We start from the raw sequence: 19977 nt of genomic DNA, 5'->3' as shown, positions 1-19977 counted from the left end.
AGTCTGTAGAGAGCTGGGAACAGAATCTGTGAGTTCTGAATACCAGCAACTTGCAATAATCATTAGACAGTGCCCTCACTTGCTGCACTGATAGTAATGTGATCTCCCCAAATGACATGCCAATAAAAACTTGTCCTCCACTTTCTCCTGTTCTCTCTGATCTTCCCTATCAGAGACACACTTGTATTATGGCATGTGCAAAGCGTTGTGCTCTATCAGCATGCTCAGCAATGTACAGAGCATGGAGTAGACAAGGTGTCTGCCCAAGGAGTTTACAATTTAAGAAGTGTAATCTAAGATCAGATGCATATCCATGCATGGAGTACAGAACACGCTCATGGATGCCATCAAAGAAAAGCTTTCACTTAGTGGAGTTTTGCTGCTCAGTAGGAACCTTTTCAAATACACCTTATTTTTTGGAGAACCAGTCCACCAGGAATCAACGTGTCCTTTTGTCCTATACAGTTCAACGTGGTGCAAGTATAAGGAAGCAATACCATTTCTTTTACAGTTAAAAGAGATCCTGTTGCAATGTTACAATCATCCTGAAGAAGTAAAACTACTACATATAAGTGACAGGTATTTTAGAGTCTACTCATAATATGCAGTGTTGTTATAGCCATATTGGTCCCAGGATAATCGAGAGAGAAGGTGGGTGAAGTAATATCTTTTATTGGGCCAACCTTTGTTGGTGAGAGAGACAAGCTTCCAAGCTACACAGAGGAAGAGCTCTGTGTAGCTCAAAAACGTGTCTCTCTCACCAACAGAAGTTGGTCCACTGAAAGACATTACCTCATCTACCTTGTCTCTTTACTAATGATAGTTCTTGTGAGGTTTTCTGTTTGTGGTGCCATCTGCTGGTGCTATCTCAAATTACAATGCACAGCCAGCCCCCAGCCCTTCAGACTCCTTACTTCGCCAGGATACTAGACAAGGCAAGGGCCGTTGCTATAGGTTTTGTTGCAACATTTAGCTCTAGATCTAGACTTCTCCAAAGTTCAGAAAGATTCAGAACTTAAGGTTTTTGATTCTGTCACATCTGTGATTTTGTTGAAGGATAATTAATTCTTGTTGTTTATAGAAGCAGCATCTCCTCTACCTCCTCCCTCCTATTCCCCCCTTTGATTTTTATTTATCTAGCAGAGTTTTGCATGAAAGAAACTGTTCACAAAGCATTCTGCTGGCAAACTTATTTGCATCCTCTTAAACACAGACATTTGTGGGATTACATTTTCCCCTACAAAAACATGCATTGTGAAAGAAAACCAGTAAGTGAACTGGAACTTCAGGGGGATTTTATGTGAAGAAAATTGCAGGAATTAAAAAAAGGGAAAGATGACAGGCTGGTGAAAGGGTTGAGATGTTATTTCATGACACACTTAGGGCTAGAATCTGGTTCTGGGACTGTAGTTGGGGAAAACAGCCACCCAATCGGGCATGACTCTATTAGGTTTTGTTTGCTGGGCAATCTGTGCAGGGAACCCAGCAATGTACTCAATAAATTCTCACCAAACCCAGCTGGTTGAATCAGGTGTCAAAGGCTTCAAAGCGTTTAGCGTCCGGCGCTCACTAGAAGGATGACAGCTAGATTCCTGGGCCTCAGTGACCAATGGGGAGGAGTACAGCTGGAACTATGACATTTATACCAGCCAATCCACTGTCCCAGTTTGCCATAATCTCCCAAAGCAGAGATGTCATTGCGCACAATAAGATCATTAACATAATAGGTACAGTTGTTTTATTAATTATTATATGTAGCCCAACACAGCCTAGAGGCCCAACCAAGATCAGGGCCCCATTGTGCTAGGCACTGTACATAAGAGACAGTCCCTGCCCCCAATCTAAATACACAGCACAGACAAAGGGCAGGAGGAAGGAAGGATTATTATTATCCCTATTATACCTCATGGAAAGTTGAGGATCAAAGAGTAACTATTATCACCCTTCCTTCAATAGAGCCACAGCTGTCTTTACTGCATATTAACTCAATTGTATGTACACTTGAGTTAGTCCCCCTAAGTTAGCCTACCTTGAATGAGAGCGGCCATGCTGAAATAACACTGGAGCTGCTGTGTCCACACTGGAACTGCACTCACTTGTGTGTGGCACTAAGAGTTCTGGGGGCACATCCCTTGGTTTTTAGTGCCACATTAAGCTGAGCCACACTATGAATTCTTTCCCAGTGACGTATGAGAGTTGTCTGTCCTTTCTGGGCACACAAGGAATTGTGGCAAGACATTGGAGGACACTAGCCTGTGTCCATCCTACAGAGTGGTCATGTCAGTAGCTGATGAGTTGTGATCACTTGGGTTTTACCCGAAACGCCCTGATGGGCTGCACAACTTGAGTTGAAGGATTTTGTGTGTGGACAGGGCAACTCTCATGTCATAACTCCAGTTAACTTTGCAGTGCAGAGAAGCCCATTGAGAGAGCTCCCACAGCAGCAGCTACCCCAGAGGCACACCCTTTGAGGGGGATTCCCACTATGGATACACTTGGGGCTGTATTTTCTTTCTGCTCTGATCTCCACTGGGCTGATGTGGGCACAATACATATCTGTCTGGCCCTGCTTCAGCTGATTCATTCCCCATCTCATCTGTTCCCCCTTGAAATTTCCAGGACCAGTAGAGCACCCTCTGCAGAACCTAGGAGGAAGGAAGGCAGGCTGCCTGCCATGGAGGGCTCAAGTGAGACTGCTTAGGTTTGTGCTGGCTCCTTACACAAGGATGAATTTCACCCATGGTACACTGGGGGCATACTGGAGGCAGGGCTATTTGTGCTGTCCACTGAGGACAATTTAATTCTGAGTTTTGCTACCTGCTCTTAATACACATCACATGCTCAGATGGCTCATGATGGGCAAATTAAACAAATCATTGAAGTATGTAGGTAAATAAGACTAAGCAAGGTTAATTATATCACACAAAAACCACTCTTTATGCACTATTCTTTCCTTTTTGTGTCTGTCCAGCAATAAGAAGCATGTGCAAACCCCTCCCAGCTTGTCTGGGTTTCCTTTTGTGCTGGTAGTACTATGGTAATTAAGTCAATGCGGAATAACACCACTAATTGCTTCCATTTCTTTTCTGAAACTCAGCCTAATTTGAGATCTTTTTTCGAGGAAGATTAAATAAACATGTCCCCAGCACAGCAGGGAGAGAAAAAAAAGCCCACTCAGCCCAGACTGGAATAAAAATGAATTATAATGCACAAAGCAGGACTAGGTTAGAGACATGCTCACATCTAGAAACTCTTTCTCACCCTACAATAGGATGACCTATTGCAGGTGCAACATCAAGGGAAACAAGCTCAGAGGGATCTCAGTTCCACAGGGAGAGCAATCAGAGCTGTAACATATGCCATCTAGTGCTGCAGTAGTTAAAGAGCAACGGATACCTCACCAGTAGCATTATAATCCTGCTTTTATTTTCCTTGAACCTAGGCTCTATCTTGCCACCCTTATGAGAGAATTCTCATTAGCTTCAAAGGGACTACTAGTATGAGTTGCAGAATCAGGCCAGAGGTTCACAATCTGTAGCCTGTGGATCACCAGAGAGCCACAGAACTCTTCCTGCTAGCCCACAGAATGAAACTTTTTTGAGAACCAACCTATATGGAGACTGGGGTGCGGGGTAAAGAGATGGTTGGTGAGAGGTCCATGAATGGTCTACAAAATTAAAAGGCAGGAGAACCCCTGTTTTACATAATTTCATTCTTCCGCCCTAAATTCTTGCACTTTGAACTGGATAAGATATACTTAATCTCTAAACCTGAAGGGGTGAAATGTTATGCATCTTCCCACAGTTACTGCATTTTGGCAAGGGGTGAAGTGATCCCTGTGCAAGGTTTGTACATCAGCTCATAAAGCATTTTGCAATCCATCACTGTATAGATCATTAAAAATATAAAGAATGGCACGAACTTTGCTAACTCAAAGTAAAAGGTAGATCACATTTTGAGCGTACCAGACTTCAGAGTTTTCCTGTAAATTTTTTGCAACAATGGTGCATGCCTCCATACTGTCTTGTAAATATTATTTCACATAAACCTAAAGTTATCCTCGGATCATGTTTTCATGCTTTTCTGCACAACCCTGAGCCTAGAAACTTTTTTTAAATGAAAGCTTAGATTCTCATAGTATCCCATGAGTCTGGCTACTGTGGCACTAAGTATGTGTCTATCGTGTCTTTGCCTTAATCTGGCCTGTGCAAGGATGTATCACTGCTGGGGAGCCGAGTTTGAGGAGTCCAGCTGAACCCAGGTGGTCACATTTTGAACATCTGCACAATCTGCTGTGAGTCTAATCTCATTCTGGTATCTTGAGTGGGCAGAGCTTGGTGTGGGCAGAACTTGGTGGGACCACCACTGTTCTCTGGTGAAGGCCGTGGAGTTACATCAGGGGTGGAACTGGGCCAGCGTTGCAAGGATGTTTCTTTTTCAGATATGCAGTACTATTATTTTTACACATGGTGGTGCTGCAACGCATTCTTTGTCCCAGGTTAAAAGTACACTGGCAACCACAGCAACTGATAGCCTAAAAGAACGGAATATTTTGATAGCTGTGAGTTTTCAATAGTGCCCCCTGACACACAGCCATATGCTTTCTTATACCTTCCACGTACTTTTACAAGTAAGGTAGTTTTGTTCTTTGTGGGCTATGAAGGAGCTTGTTCATTGCAATGTAAATTTGAAATGGCACTCTGGCTGATAGATTCTAGGACAGCCCATTTTGTACATTTGCAATGGTAAGGTTAAAAATTACAGCGCTCCATGGGAATTATATGGCTAAAAAAAATTTCAGGAGTTTCCAGAAATGAAATTCACCATGGCTTAGAGAAGACAAAAGGAGGATAAAAATGGGGCTTCGTTAAATCCCTGTTTTAAACTGGTAACAGTACGATCTGTGGATGAATGGAAATTGCAAAGGTGCATTACACAAGAAAACAGAGAGATGTGCTGCTCGTTTGATCATTACTTCACCAAAACAGTACTTCCAACCTCAAGCATTCAAAAAGCATGAGTCAGGGCCCCCCAAAACCACAAGTGGCAAAAATCTTGAGATTTTTTTTAAAAAGTAAGTGCTGAGGTTCTTTTCATTTACTTTTCCGTTTCTGAGCCTCGCTTCATGTTTTTCAGCTTTCCTTTGCAACCGCGAGGACTAGACATATCCTTTTTTTTTCAATGAAAGCTGAGAGCCAATTGATGCCAGGAGCTGGGCACATATATTGCGACTTGTGATAAAGTCTTGAGAGTTGGCAACACTGCATAGGAGCACATCCTGGTTGAGAAGGTCAGGGGGAGGTCTACATAGGTCACGTTTATATGTAGTGTAACTCCATGGATTTCAGTGGCATCACCATCTTCTGTCACCCTGGCAACATGGTGTCAGAGTATTGCATTGCATGGTGTCAGAGTATTGCAGAGTATTGCTGTAATATTGCCGTGGTGCGGCTGGGGCTTGTCATTGTAGATGTCAATGCAACGGTGGCCTCATTGAGCGTGGCCATGGCGTGTTGTGACTGCGTGTCCACCGTGGCATGTCACCATGGTGGTGCCACAATGAACTGCCGAATGCCACTCTGTGTGGCACCTCTTGTGTGCGCCCTTGGCACTGTAACATGACAGACAGCCTGCCTGGAAAGCTGCCTGAGCTCAGCACTCAGACACCCTTGGGTGCTAGGCGCTGAGGCTGCACCAGGTCCAGGCCCACTACCAGAGCCAGCCTGCCTCGCCCCCACAGGCAGCAGGCCTTGTTTACCTCCCAGCCTGACTCGCCCCGCCCACTCCCTCCCGGAGACTCCGAATCACGTGATCCTCAGCCGGCGCTTCTTGCGGCCCTCTCCAGAATCACGAGACCGCTCTGGGGCCGCTTCGCTCCCTCTTGAGATAACTCCGCGCCATTTCGGCGCGGGGCATCCCAAGCCTGGAACGCGGACCGCCGAGGGACAGAGGCCGCTCAGAGGAAACAGCGAGGGCGGGGCGCGGGCAGGCGGCGCCGTATCGCGCAGACGGGGCTGGTCCCGCGCACTACTTTCTGCAGCGGAGGGATTCGAGGAGTGACTAGCTAGGCTGGGGGTGGAGAGGGGAGGAGGGAGGGAGGCAGGGCCAAGATGGCGGCGCCCTGTGGGCTAGAGGAGCCCCGAGTGGTAAACAGCTGAGTTGGAGAGAAGGAGGGGTGAGTATCCTGGACCCCCACCCAGGAGGGAGCTGGGGAAGAGTGAGAGAGAGAAAGGAGGGGGAGGGATAGAAAGAAAAGGGCGTTGGAGAAGCTGGGAGTGAGGAGGGGGAGTAAGAAGAGGAGGGATAGAGGGGGAAGTGGATGGGAGATGTGAGGAGGGGGAGGAAGGAGAGGAGGGATGGGGGAAGGGGATGGGAGATGCTAGGAGTGAGGAGGGGGAGGAAGGAGAGGAGGGATAGATGGGGAGGGGAGAGAAGGGGATGGGAGATGAGAGGAGGGAGGGAATAGATGGGGGATAGGAGAGAGGAGGTGATGAGGGGGAAGAAGGGGATGGGAGATGTTAGGAATGAGGAGGGGGAGTGAGGAGAGGGGATAGATGGGGGAGGAGGAGAGGAAGGAAAGAAGTTGTGGGGGGAAGAGAGAGGCTGAATAACGTGTAATTTCCCCCTCCCCCCTTGTTTGTGTCCCCCAGTTAAACCTGGTCTTTGTCATCAGCTCCCCCATGTGACTCTGCCCAGACACGGCTCCTCTGGGCATCTCCTTTTAAGATGGTTTCTCTCTCTATTTTGTTTTATTCATCTGGTGCATTGACTGTGGAAGCAGACTCTGCACCTTCCTTTCAAATGCTGAGTGGCAATTTCCCGACCTGACCCCAAGGACTCTCACACATTTGCAAGGGGGACTCATTCCTTTGAGATTAATTTTAAAGCAGTTTTTAAAAGTTTCTTTCTCTGGTGATAAAGGATTTTCTCATTCTCTTGTGGAATGGCTGATGTGTCAAGTCAATGGAAAAATTGTTTGGATACTATTAACTTTTTAAAAAAATCACACTTTTGCTTGAAAATATTTTGTTAGTGTTACAAGCAACACCTGAAAGGACTAAATCTAAGAGGGTAGAGACAAATTATTTTTTTCTTTCTGTCTTTGTTTACTTTGTATGTAATTTGTATGGGGGAAGCAGAATAATACAGTCAGTCTCTTTCTCTTATTGTTTGTGAGAGTCTCATACAAGTCAACAAGGGAGAGAAACACAGGCCTGTAAGGAGCATGTGGGTCTGAAACCACACAAATTGGCAGGGAGATTTGGAAGCAGCTGGAGTGTACAAAACCACTTGTAACTCTTGAAACTGGATGCTGAGCACCTCCTAGGAGATGCTAGAATTGAAGGTTTTCAGGATGCCATAGGATCAGACTGACAATTATTATAAGTTATTTTCTGTACAAGTCACTGTAAGCTTGTCAGAATGGAAGTGGTATTATAATGATACTGTTAGATCAAATAACTCTTTTCAATTCGTTTGTTACTAACAATATTTTAGACATTTGAAAACAAAGAACTAAAAATTAGATCTTCCACAATGTATGCAGTTTGTTTTACTTTTTTGTGATAAGTAAGAATACACACTTTTTTTTGTTGTGGTTCTTAGTTGATTTCATTTCCTGTTGTGCACTAGTACAAGGCTTTGGTGTTGCATTATAAACACTGCTGGGTAATGTTTAAATGCACACTAAAATCATTAATTAAAAAGAGCTTTATAAAAGAGAGAGAGTTAGTTTTGTAACTTTTTTTGAGCAACGAAGGAGACCCACATGACTTCATTGAGAAAGCAGGTTTTGTTTAAACTAAAATATGATGGTTACAGCAGCTGATGTAGATAAGGTAAAATCACTTAAATTAAAGCAAATCTCAATTCTCTCTTTTTTTGACAAGGTGTCTAACACTTGAGTATAAAAACTAAGGGTTATATTGACTAAAACTACTTTGCTCTTCGTTAAAGGGCTTTAATCTGTGGTGTATAGTCCAACTACAGATATTTTAATAAACAATCTTTTGGTTTCTGTAGTGACTTCTGGATTAAAACATACATATGTGATCTAGAACTGATGCTGATTAGTAGGATGCTGATTTTTTTTTTAATCTAACCCTAGCAGTCTTGCACTATCAAAGATCTTGTTCACCTCATGTTGCAAATGGAGTATCTGATCACTGACGCTGGTCTTTACAGGAACTGAATGTTCTACCATAGAAAACAATCAGAAAATATGCCTTCAACAATGACAAGTCAGCAAGTCAAATGAGTAAACACAACAGCCTCTAATGGTGTCCTTGGGGGACTGTGGGATTTGTATGATATGTAGCAGCCAGGTGTATGGCTTTTTAAAGGGGTATTATAATGGCTTAGGATAGAATTCACAATGTAGTGGCCACAAACTAGGTCATTTAGTTTAATATAGTCAGTGGGATTACCGGAACCAGAACAGCTGTATTTAGAAAGGCAAATGTTTGCCTTCGGTATGCCTTGTGTATCTGCACTGTTTTCTTTCTTACCTTACATGCAACCCAGAGAGTATCAAGTATTTTCCTTAATTTCTATGGGAGTTAAAATGCTTAGTCTAACCAGACTAGTTACCTTATCTGTCTTGCACTATATTCAAGAGCAGGGTAGTTGCAGCCCAGTTCAGTGAACATGTGCCAAGAGTACTGTTGTTGACAAAAATTTGTTCTCAAGATTTAGGAGAGGCCTGATGCTTATATATCTCTGTGGAGTGTAGAGCCCTTCCCTTGCCTGTTAGTTTACCTAAGGGATCTGACAAGGTATTTACTATTTAATAAAAGTAGTATAGTAAAATGGATCACTCCTCCTTTTTTTAAGTAATCTATTTTGAGTCTTGTAAGCAGAGCTAAAATAAAAAATTCTCTTTCAGGTTAGTAATGGCTTATTAGCAGTAAGACTCTTTGGCTCTTTGATAGAAGCCATGGAATCAGCCCTACCAAGCTTCATTCCCACCCCCCCTTTTCCTGACGTGCTTTTTTAATTTTCTTCTTTTTTTCCTCTGTCAGGTATTTGTAGGGAAGCAATTAGCATAGTATCTTGGCACAAAACACAATTTCAAGAGAAGCATAAAAAACACTGAATTGGACTCTGCTCTTACAGTCCTAGGATTTGTCTGTTTAACCTTGATTTTTTTTCTTTTTTCTTCCTTCCTGTTGAGGGTAACCTTTTGCAAAAAGGTAGATGAAAATGGACAGGCTAGGCAACTATGATTTTAACTCAGTAGTTGGTAAGTAACTAGGTTTAGAATTGGCAGCTTACATTGGACTTGAAAGTGAACAGGGCAGAGGAGATGTGTTACTAGTGGCTAATTCTATTGAAATGCAGGCTGCCACATATTATAACATGCTGGAGTTATTGTTTGGACTGTTGTAATCCCAGCTACATAGTGGTGTTGGTTAAGACTAGACAAATGTGTGCATCATAGTTGCTAGGTCTGAGAGGAAACAGTGCAGCTTTGTAAGTCTGGGAGTGGAAGGATATCTTTTGCTACTTTCTGCAGCCAGAGGGAAAAGATGAACTTTGCATGGCCTTAGGGTAATTACTGTTTTGACAATTGGAGAGCCCGTGTATTTTGTAGAGTGTGTGGTCAGTGCTTTGGTTAGCTGTTCAGTGCTTCTCTCTCCATACAAGCATTACTCTTTTCTGAGTTGAGTTACTGTTTTTCATTGTCACTTATTTCATCCATTATCTTTGTGGCAATGATGATAGTCTTACCTGAAAAGGAAGTGTACAAATGGGCACTGTTAGGATATTGATGGCAGTAGAACCCATGGTGACACATAGGCTCTCGGAAGTCTTGTATCTCAAGCGAGAGGAGACAGGATTGATCCTTTTGGGACTGTATGTAAGTGCTCCTGAGGATGAGGAGCAATTGCTTATCAATTTCTGAGTTCTCATTGAAACGAGTGATTACACCACCACTCACTCCCATTGTCCGCTAATGCTGGTTAAGCAGCACTTTGTGGTGTCTGCCTAAAATACTAATTAGGTGGAGTAGTATGAGCCTGAAGGTTTGTCGTACCATAGCCAAGTCTAATTCCTGATTGTGAAGAGTCCAGGGTGTTAGTGGAGGTCATGTGCTGTTGAAGCGTTTCTGTGTTTGGTAACACTTAGTCCCCCTTATGGGGTGCATCTTGAAACAATTTGTTGGCCTCTTCTCCCTCCCCCCCGCCAAACGTAAAGTCATGGCAAGTGGGGTGAAATACTGATGTCAGCAATAGAAAAAGTGCCTCACTTGTCTGAATCTGTATTACTATAGGAAGTGGTATTACCTTTATGGAGGAAATGTGTGTTCCTTTCTTCTGCTTGGGATAAAAGCTCACAACAGAAGAAAATTTTCTCTTGACAAAAATGTGTGTGGAAGTCCTGTACCCTGCAGAGAGATCCCATTATCTCTTTCACTGTACAGATGCTTTGTTTACCCTTTCCCTTCTGGCCTCAGTCTATTGTTCCTTGACTGGTTACAATGACTTGTGGGCAAACTGCACCTTGAAAAGAACACATCGTTTATAGGTCCCATAATTGAGGTTTCCTGGCTTCTCCCTCTTTCTCTGTAGGCCAATTCTTTAGTCCTACTGCTTTGACTCATTTAATAAGATTCTCTTTTGTGAAAGCTCCTGAATGTAAGATTAGGATAATTTGCTATAGCTATTTCTAATTTTTCAATGGGAGGGGATGAACTTGTGTGTGTGTGTGTAAACACTTAAACAAGTTCACTTTTTCTTTTCTTTTTTTTTTAATACCCAACCAAGGGATCTTGACTTTCCTTGTAGAAGATATTAAAATTAGCCACAAAAAAGGTATAAATACTAGGGGCTAAAATACCTAGTGATAAACTGGAAGAAAAGTTATTGATTCACCATTGTCATCCTGCCAACTCCAAGCATTGACAGTATCTTGCTGAATTTACTGTCTCTAATAGGGGACTGAGAGCATGCAAACTGGGAAATAAGGAATTTTGTTTTCAGTCTGTCTTGTGCACTGTGTAAACGGCGATGAAGGAAGTGACTTTTCTTCACATTAGTACAAGGGTCAGATGGAGAGCTGGTTTACTACTGACAATATTCCAAATCTTAGTTGGATATAATAATACCAAACAGCTATGATAGTCTTCATCTGAAGATTTCTGTGTTTTACATAGTAGGGTTAAGTATCTGTATTCCCCACCTTACAGAAGAGAAACTCAAGTGATGTCTGTGTTTTTTGCAGAAAATTATACAACAGGTCTTTGGACAGGAATGGGTATACATCTTCCAAACCTGTGTTTTTCATTGGAACACATTGCCTCCTTATAGATGTTAAATACTTTCCCAAAATTGACTTTAAAATGGATTTAATTATTAGAGGACAACTTGTAGCTTAGTCTTCAAGAGTGATGTGGAAATATGAGTTCCTTTGTCTTACAGTGAGCATCATAGACCAGGTTGATCAGAAAGCCACAATTGACAGCTTAAGACTATATCAACAAATAATTCATTTGAAACCCTGTGTCGGCAAAGTATTTAATTTGCCTTAAACGTTTTTAGTTCATGGCATTGTGTTACTTGCTGTTTTCATTTAACTTCAGCAATATATCAGATCGGGTTGCAAGATGCTGTACAGTATAAATTTGAAACTTTTATTTAGAATGTTTTTACACGTGTTTAAAAAAATCAGCTTATTGGAGTGAAGATTGTTAGTACTTCTATAAAAATAGAGCAGTAATAATGTACAATCCACTGACTGACATATCTTGTAGGAATATTCTGCATTTACTGGCACAAGGTCAATCCAGGGTTTAATTAGTTAGGGAACCGAGTAATTCTTTTAGATAACTACATCTCTGATAGAACAGCCATGTTCTTTACTATCCTCCTCATCTTTGTCAGGTTTTGTGAAGACTAAATTTAAACAGATTGACACCCTAAAGTTTGACATTCATTTATCTGCAGAACAGGTACTTCACCAACAATGCTTCCCCACACTCCTCTCATCGTGTTGTGGAACCTTGTGCTTGAGAGACGTATCTGCTTTTCCTACATGGGCATTTTTCTTAATTTCCCACTGGTATACTAACACCAATATAGCTTCACGTGCTCTAATGATAGCAAGCACACTAGTGAGGAGCTGCTGTTGGTGTTATTACCACTTTCATCTAGACCTATTCTGAGCATTTATAGAGGATGCTTTTTTTTTTAAATGAAAGTCTCTACACTCTGTCTACAGTAGTGGAAACCCTACTGTAGGTGTACCTGCCTTGGTGGTATGACAGAGGGAGATCAGAAGAAAAAGGACAATGTAGACAAGTCCATATAGAGTAAAAGAGTAGGCTAGAACTTGCGCCCCTTCTGTTTTTGGCCTCTGGGTCTCAAAATAGGTGTCGCTTGTCACTGTTTTGATGTGGATATGTGCACTAGTAATGACTTAGATCACCAATTCTGTTAATTTAGGCAACCAAATAGTTGTGAAATAATAACTTTACTTCACTATTGTTCTGGAATGGATTCACCAGCATCCTATGTTTGGCAGATTCCATATCCCAAAAAACAATTGAGGCATCAAGCTCTCTAACTCCATTATATAATCTTGCAGATAGTGGCCACGGAAATCAAGGAACGGGCTGCTTGGTTGTAGACCGTGCTGCTTGCAGGCAAGCAGTTTTCTCCCATACAGTTATGCCAATGTACCTCAATCCTGATGTGTAGTATGCCTATTAAAAATGTGGATGTCTCAGGTGAAGGTTTTAACTGTCAAACTTAGAGGTGTAGACCTACTCAGAGGGGAGTTTGAGACTAACCCACTTGTGGTCTATTCAGGTTGAATGCAGTTGCTGAAGTGAAAGGCCAGTGCATTAAGTCTCTTGAACGTAGGCTAGAGAGCGGGCTAGCTGTTTTTTTGTGTTTTTTGTTTCCTTTTTTTAATAAAGGATTGTGTGTTTTATTCCTCTCTCTCCTTCATATCTCAGTTGCCTTAATAAAATGCAGTCCCTTTCCCAAAGGCTCACATTTTAACTTTGGCACACTCTGGATGCTCGTGTGGTCCAATCCCTGTAAAAATAAAGAACCACCCATCTGCTTTGGAAAACACTTGAAAACAAGCTGCTGATGAGAATTTGAAACAGGTGTTAATAGTCTCCTGTTAAGTATCTTCCATTGGAAGTCTTGCTATTGATCCCAGTTGGAATCGTCAGTCAGAGCCTAACAGTCAGACTGTGTGAAGGGATAGCTTTTACATTTGAAACATTTGACTATTGAAGGACTCTGAACATAACACTGCTTGTTTATAAATGGACTGTGACATTTCACTTTGACTGTCCAGCCGTGACTGCTGAAGACTGAATTAAAGTTTTATTGCTAAAGGGAAGAGCAAAGTGTATATGCTCTAGCCATGCTAGTAACATAGATTATTGGAACATTATTGGATAGTTTGTTGCGAAAGATATAGCTCTTGCAAAAACAACTAAGTTGCCAACTTTGAACTTGCAACCATTTTCCTCTTACTCTTCACACTTCTGTCTTTCTTCTGTTGGGAATGGTCAGTGGTTGTCACTTTGTTAATCTTGTCTTTGTTCCTACACATGAATGTGTATTTTTCCTCACTGTCCATCCTGAGAATGACAGGCAAAAACTTAAGTAAACTAAACGAGTAATGAGATTCACTGGAAGAAGAAATGGTATTTCTAAGTCAGTTAATTGGAAAACTGAAATACATCATAAGTTAACCTACATCATTTCTACTGTATAAATTGCTCTATAAGTGCTAAGAAATAACCCCTCTCACCTCCCCATACAAAATCAAGCCCACGTGCATAATAAGTTTTCAAAAGCACCTCTTTTGAAGGTGTATAAATATAACTTCTTGGCTGCCACTCTCCCCAGTTACACCAAAAACCTTTTTCTTCAGAGGATCAAGTGATATCGCTCCCCTTTGAGGGGCCTGTGCTTATTGCTTGTATAGGGATTGACTCAGTGGTCTAAATCTTTCTCCTTTTCTAACTTTTGCGATTCTGTGCAAGGCCAGGCAGCTGTATTGTGACAGTCCCTCAGTAGGGTATCTGGTGTGTCCATGGCTTCACCCGTGAACTGGATAAACCCAGCTCACATTTTAAAACACAACTTATCAGTAAAGGTACTGAGCATGAGAATCATTGAAGTGTCAGGCTTAATAATTATATGATCTTATAAATGTCTGAGACTGCCCTACAACCCCCAGCTAACTCATAGCAGTGTGTCCAAGTAATAGAAATGGCCCAAAAGTTTAGGTGTGTGAATGGAATTATTTTCTGTAATGAATCATCTTGAGATGCGCAAGTGTGTTTATTTTTATATATATGTATGTATATAAAAAAGTACAGCTTCCTTTTTTTTTTTGAAGCAATCCTGTCAACATAAAACATGTTTATTTAAAGTCCTTGATTCTGTTACTAACACTGTAGACAAAACTGAATTTTAATCTTTTATTTTCTACAGTTTTAATTTTAGTTTTGTATCTTGCTCAGTTTGGACAGCAAAATGAAATGGTCCTCTTCACTTCTGTCTAAAGTCCTCTTCTCTGCCCAATTATTTGGGTTCATGATTCTCTAGGGGAATGTTTAAATACAAAAATCTTGTGTTTATTAAAGGTATACACTAAAAAACATCTCTTCATAGCAGATTTTGTAAATTCATACCATTAAGCACAAATATGAATGTGGAAGCCAACATTTTGTTGATTCTCTTGTGGCTTTAAGCTATCAAGAACCAGAAGAAGTAACCATGCAACTTATTTGGTTGTTACTCAAACTGGGGGCTGATGTTGTAATGCAGGAACGACAAAACTGCAGTGAAACATAACAGCAGGCTTTTTCAACTGCTTTATAACAGTGTTAATGGTAGCATATGCTAACCTCTCTGTCCTTTTTTCAATTCAGTGATCATGAAAGGTGCCAGATTGACAGCACTGGAAACTGAAGTCCTACTTGTCCACAGAACAGGTACAGCATACCCAATAGCAGTTAAAAGCTTCCCCTGCACGCTCTGTTGTATTTCAACCCTGATTTTGAGGGAGGACTTCTGAGGGGGGGAGAACAGTTCAGGACTTGTAAAATTTGTCCAAAACCTACTAGCCAGAGGTAAATACAAAGGGTAGGGCCCTCACCAGTGAGATTATTGGTGTGGGAAAGCCTAGTGAGACACCAAGGCCCTTCTGCCACGTCAGCTGCTGGTAAGTGTGCTGTCCCTGGACGCTGCTGGAAGGAGGGAAACTCCATCATTTGCATCAGGTTGTGACTAGTAAGCATCTTATCTAAAGCCCTTCCCTAGCTGCTAGAAGGGAGGAGGTTTCTGTCTTGTCTTCCTACTGCTAAGTTCCTGGCTGCTGTGAAGGCAGGGTTGTCACCACTGTTTCTCAACCTTTTTTTTTTTTTTTTCATTCCTTCTCCTTGAATAACTCAAGTGCCTGTCTCTGTTCATAGCTTTCCCAAGTAGTGTTAAGAGTGTGAAAATTCTTGATTCATTACTGCTCACAACATTCTGAATATTGGCACTGAAACTGTCCGGAGTTTTGTTATCTTCATACTGTTTCTTGGTAAAGCTACGAACAGCAGTAGTCACCGGAGCCATCCTAGCAGGTTTAGGAAGACGGCACTACAGCTGGTTTTATTTGCAAACATAAAAGCTAGGAATTTAACTTTTTAAAAATGAAAGCCTGAAATCTGCAGAAATTTTTGGCTTAAGTCCTTCTCTTCCCACTCTAAGGGGTTCTCGGAATTCCTGTTGAAGCTCTGAGTATCAATCCATTTCCTCCTCCTCCCCCCCCATCCTTTCCAAACACTCTTTCCAAAAGTTTGTGTGATGGTGAAGTAATGTATTGAAATCATTCAGTTTCCATGAATCTAGGACTTTTCAAATATAAAAGTTTAAGCCTGTGTGACTGTCTTTCTGGAGCTTGGAGAGTTTGGTTTTGCTGGTCCCTGACCAATTTTTACAATGACTGTATAGCAGCACCTACCATAATGGGGGTTGTAGCCTTTACTTTATTACTTGTATCCATTTGGTGGGTTGTGTTCATGTCTTGAAATTGGCATTTAATATTTTTCTTTTCAGAAGAGCGGGCATAACACTTAGCTGTTCCCAATGCTGGAAGCAAAGAGTAAAGAAAGATGCCACAACAGTAGTTCGGACTTCATCCTGTAGACCCATGCACACTCTCATTACCTTTGTATTTGGGAATGAGACAGGATTAAATGTTTAAGATGGGCATTTTCACAATGAATGTTGGAGGATTTGAATCAAAGTGAAGGATTTGGTCTCCTTGTTCCAGTACATATACACTTGAGATACTTGCAGTTTTCAAACACTCTCTTTTTTACAAAAGCAAATGCACTTCATTTTCAGAATCTGTTTTAATGCAATATGATGAGTGAAACTTTAAATGCACAAATCAGGAAATTCAAGGCAATGGTTCCCACAGTGACCAGAATTCTGCTATCCTGTACTTAGTATTACTGTATGCTGTTAAATTTGTGTTTTAATACATGCAATGTAGCCACATAGCAGCTGTTGTCAGGAAATTCAGTTATGGTTACTACAGCTGCTGTTACTTGGCTTTACTGCATGTAGTAAGTCACACACTGAGCAGCACAACTTAATACAAATACAGGCAGGCCAGGGAGGTTCTGGTTACTGTGGGAACCATAAGTTAGAATTTTCTGATTTGTGTATTGAGTTTTGCTTACAGTATTTAATTAAAGCAGTGTTTAAAAATTAAGTTTGCTTACCCTTGCTGCAAGATAATGGTTGTATCTTTGTTTTTCATTGAACATATCTGAGTTAAGAATAACAGAATTAAAGGTGATTAGAAGATCTCATTGTCAGTCAAGTTATTTACTTGAAAGAGATTGGAAAATGAATTTTCTTTATAAAATGTTAGAGACTAATAAAAATTGCACATAGAAGACTTTTATTGGGAGCGATTTACCAAACTTTTATCAGGTTGTATTTGTCACAATTGATAACTCTGGATGCTACCCGATTGAAAAGGGATTCTTTACAATTTGAGACATTTGCTATCCCATCTATGTGCAGAAGATTTAAATAGTTGATACCTGTTATAACAGAGACACTTCAAGTAGACTCTAGAGTCAAATTAAGCCTCATCCTGTCCTTTTTTTTTTGTGGGCAAACACTCCAATGTGAATGAGAGTTTTCTGTGCATATCTAGGTTAGGATCAATAAGACATTGCCCTTCTTAGTTATTTACCAAGCTGCCTCTTCACTAAATTGCATTTGTCTCTACTTTTCCATTGACCAGCTGGTATGCATTCTTAAAATCTTTTGGTTATTCCTTTTGTGTGCTACTAGCACACTCTTCTCAAATTAGAAATTGTACTGAATAAGTTTTCTTCTAGGCTTTCTAAAAATGTGGTGTTCCTAAGCAAACGTTTGCTTCATACTTTACATTCTTTAAGGAACCTTTCACTCAAGATCTGTGTACTGAGCTTCAGGCTCTTTAAATGACGTGCTCTCTAATACAGTTCAGTACCTCTGGGGAGAGCCATATTTGAGTGGTAGTATGGAGATACTTTTTTAGATTTTGTTAGTCTCTAAGGTGCCACACGAACTCCCTTCTGTTTTAGATCACTTGAACTTAAACAGAAGTCCTTTGCCGCCTCCTGATATTGTTGACCTTAGTGCGCTATGGGGGGAGGGGATTAACCATAATTTACTTAGAGCTGCCCCTCTTATCTCCCCTAGGTAAAGCTCATGGAGTGCTTCAGCAAATTATCTTTGCATCTGCAAAGGCTGACCCTTTCTGATTTCTAAGTTAACCTTGTCTTTATTGAGCAACTAGCCCTTGTTCTAAAATAATAAAGCTAATCCATTTTAACGCTTTACTAGTAACTCTTGGGAAAAAAGTACAAGTTAAAGAGTCTTATTTCTCTGCTCCAGATTAACCAGGTGATTTCCATGTTTTGTTTATTTTATATACATATTTGATATGTTCCTTGTTTAGCACAGTTCTAACTCTTATCTACTGGGATTTATTTTCTAGATTGTTCATACTATAAAATCAATAGTTGCCTTTCCAATTTGGGTGTAAAGGTCAATTATAGAATAACTTCTAAAGTGAGACTTGTTAACACTGGTTCTCACTTGGAATTAGAGAGTTGTGATGCTTGCATTCAGAATGTCAAGCTGTCAGCACTGCAATGTAAAGCTGACATCAAAACCAGACGATGGCAAGTGTCCAGTTTGCTTGGCTACAGCCACGGTAACTGGTTTCAACTATTCAGCCTAGATTTCAGTATTTGCAAAATGCAGATTATTGTGGTAAGACTAAAACCAGGCTCTCTGTGGTTACTTGATAAAGGCTTGTCTTTCTATCACAGAAAGAGATTATAATTGGTAATAGTTGCTTATTCAGCAAGAACTAACTTATCTGAGATTTGGTGATCTAGTAAATGTTTTAAATGGCTTTATACCATATTTTTCCTTGAAGGACCAGGAAGGAGGTTGCCCAGAAGCTTGAATAACTGAAATGAAAACATCAAAGTTTAGTCCTTCAAGGTAGAAAAAGAGGGGAAACTTATAACTTTAAAGTTTACATACTGCTGATGATTTAACATGTTTTTTGATTCACAAGTGAGATTAAAGGGACCTTCTACAGATTTCCTTTAAGAATACATTACGCTAGAAGGCAGAGGTGGTTCTCCCTCTGCCCCCCCCCCCCCCGAAGTGTTACGAAGCACTGCAGTTGCAAGTAGGATGTAGAGTGTGGACTTGTGTGTTTTGCATGGCATGCTTCTGTATGAAAGATTCAAAATGTAATACAACATTTTTCTAACTCACAGGCTTGCCCTCTATATTAAATTGAAGTAATTTCTCTTTCCTGCTCTGACTGAATCTTCTCTACTTCAGTCCTTGTTTAGAAAAACATCTCAATACATGTGAAAGTGCTAACTGTGGGTGTGAATCTGAACTTTGTATCCTACCCAGTTTCTTAATCCTGGGTATTAAAGTCCTGATAAAGTTGACACTGACTGAATCTACAGCTAAACAGTCTAACAGATAAACTACAGCATCCCATTCCACTTGACCCATAATAGGCTGTGATCTTCTTGCTGCTGTTGATTTGGCTCTTGACTTCAAGAAAACAGAGCAAGATACTTTTAGTGAACTTCTCTCCAGTTTGACTCATGTTAGAATTAAATGTTTCACCTTACGTTCTTAGGAGCCATGATTTAACTATTTGTCAAGTGACTGGTTTGTTTTCTGTTGTTCACTTTTTCCTTCACCTTTATGCTAAATGCTTAGCTTGCTATTGTCCAGGTAAATATGAACTCTGACTTTGAGGGTTCCAAACACAAGATGTCAAGTATCCGGGGTAACCATGTTAGTCTGTATCCACAAAAACAAGGAGTCTGGTGGCACCTTAAAGACTAACAGATTTATTTGGGCATAAGTTTTTGTGGGCTAGAACCTACTTCATCCACAAGATGATGACTCTCTTGCTTTAGGAAACTTCTAACACAGTCTGCCATTCTTGGTGTATTCATGAGATTGTGATTTCTGCTAGTTGGGCAATAAACCAGGATCCCAGCATTGTTTATTGTGGACTCAGAGCAGGGCGGTATGTGTAAATCTGTGCTTTGACTCCTAATCCACTCAAGTTTGTCTTTGCTCATTTCACTTCCTGTTTGTGATGTGCTGTTAACTGTACTTGTTCCCTCTAAAAAATTAAGTGGGCAGGCTGTAGACTACTAAAGAATGTGACTTGCCATATTTTTCAGAATTTTATCTATATAGGTGATAAAATTATCCTCCCTGTAATTCATACATCTTGTTTCATGAAATCCAAGCAAGTAGTCAGAAATGTCACTGTGCTGGTTTTCTGCTAGTCTAACATTTTGTATAGCTTTTGGGTAAATAAAATCGCCCTGTCCCATTTAGTAAGGATCAACATGTTTTAATTTGAATGTAGAATAACTGTCTGTTTGCTGGCGTT

General features: G+C 40.8%; 1 protein-coding gene across 2 annotated transcripts in view; it reads left to right on the top strand.

Moving 5' to 3' along the window:
* Window positions 1-5871: 5871 nt before the first annotated feature.
* TSC1 (TSC complex subunit 1) overlaps window positions 5872-19977 on the top strand; it is a 57776-nt gene continuing 43670 nt past the window's right edge. For both annotated transcript variants that reach the window (XM_075120575.1, XM_048823057.2), the window contains exons 1-2: window positions 5872-6175; window positions 14903-14965. The gene's annotated coding sequence lies outside the window, so the exon portion shown is untranslated. The remainder of the gene's footprint in view (window positions 6176-14902; window positions 14966-19977) is intronic.

The sequence above is a fragment of the Caretta caretta genome, chromosome 16, assembly GCF_965140235.1.
Source record: "Caretta caretta isolate rCarCar2 chromosome 16, rCarCar1.hap1, whole genome shotgun sequence".
Classification (NCBI taxonomy): Eukaryota; Metazoa; Chordata; order Testudines; family Cheloniidae; genus Caretta; species Caretta caretta.
Note: the sequence above shows the minus strand (reverse complement) of the source record. Positions and strands in the feature narration are given on the sequence as shown.